The sequence below is a fragment of the Lucilia cuprina genome, chromosome X, assembly GCF_022045245.1.
Source record: "Lucilia cuprina isolate Lc7/37 chromosome X, ASM2204524v1, whole genome shotgun sequence".
Taxonomy (NCBI): Eukaryota; Metazoa; Arthropoda; class Insecta; order Diptera; family Calliphoridae; genus Lucilia; species Lucilia cuprina.
The window spans coordinates 14,394,600-14,395,982 of record NC_060949.1 but is presented as its reverse complement, the minus strand read 5'-3'; the positions used below and the strand labels follow the sequence as shown (position 1 = coordinate 14,395,982).

Below are 1,383 nucleotides of genomic sequence, written 5' to 3'. Positions count from 1 at the left end.
TACTGAATCAGTTTGATCTTCTATATCAGACTTGCCAAAATTTGTACAAAATGTAATTAGGTGATCGTAATCAAAAAGGAACTGCTTGTTTGGCAGAATTACCATTTTTTTCTGAAGTTGCCATTTTTTAGTTTCTATGAGAATCAAGTTTGAATACTATTTGTTTGAAGGAATAAACTGATAGTGGAACATATCCTACATAATACAATAGTAGGATATACAACTGGAAATTAAATATTTATAGGATGTGAACGTAGTTCACTATTGTACAAAAATAAAATTTTGCAGAAGATATTTATTGAAGAATAAAGAATAAATTTATATATTTAAACACGACTAACCCAGTAGTTAAGTAAACATATCAAACGAAAAAGTGTTAGCAATTTTTTTTAAAAATGTGGTTTAAAAGGAATCAGATTTTAACGCAATTTTAAGAGAAAAAATATTATTTCGTCCCAAATATTAGAGACTCTTCTAATAATGTATAATAAAACAAATTCAAAGTTTTACCTTTTAGTATCTTCGTTTTGTGTAGATTCTTTGATGCATATAAATTTTATTCAACGTTTAGCGATTGCCGGTTTGTTGCGACAGCGGTTTGTTACGATAGCGTTTTGTTACGATAGCGGTTTGTTATGTTAGCGGTTTATGCTTTTAGCGGTTTGTTAGATTTTACCTTTAATGCTTTCTTATAAATTTTCTTTTTTATTTTCTGTCTAAAATCATTTCACGTCCTGTTGTAATAAATTTAGGAAGTTATAAAGTAATACTTGTATGAAGATATTCAAATTCGCGGAATTGGAAAAAAATCTAAATTTATTTTTGTTGTTTATTCAGATAAAGTTTTTTTGCTTTTATTTCAGTACGAATAACTAATCCTTAAAATTGTAGAATTTATTATACGGCTACCCTATCGAGTAAATAAAATTCACCACACTCCAATTCTTTCATTGTCTTTTTATTCTCCTCTTCGATAAGTAAAAGAAGTGTTGCTAGTAAGCTCTAAAACACGTCAATACTATGTACTTATTAATATTCTTTTTGTTTTATAAGATTTTCTTTTTTTTAATCACAAATTTTATTAATTTTTTTAAATTTATTTTATAATAAACTATGAACTTAATTTTGGCTTTTCATAAACTTTGGTTTATTTTTTCGTTGCTGATGCTGTTGTAATCATTATTTTTAACTTCTTTTGTTTGTTTTTTTTTTATCTTTCATATTCTAATTTGAATGTAATGTCGTTCTCTTTCTGTAAGTAGTTTACAATTATATGATGTTTGTTGTTGTCTCATCTTTTTTTTAATTCTTTTTAAACTGGTTTTACTTTAAGATTGATTATGGTTTTTTTTTTTCAATTTTACGGTTACCCTTTTTTAAAGG

The 1,383-nt window shown here is 25.7% G+C and overlaps 1 pseudogene; it reads right to left on the bottom strand.

Moving 5' to 3' along the window:
- Nucleotides 1-124, bottom strand: part of LOC124418526 — a 6,565-nt pseudogene extending 6,441 nt beyond the window's left edge.
- Nucleotides 125-1,383: the final 1,259 nt, after the last annotated feature.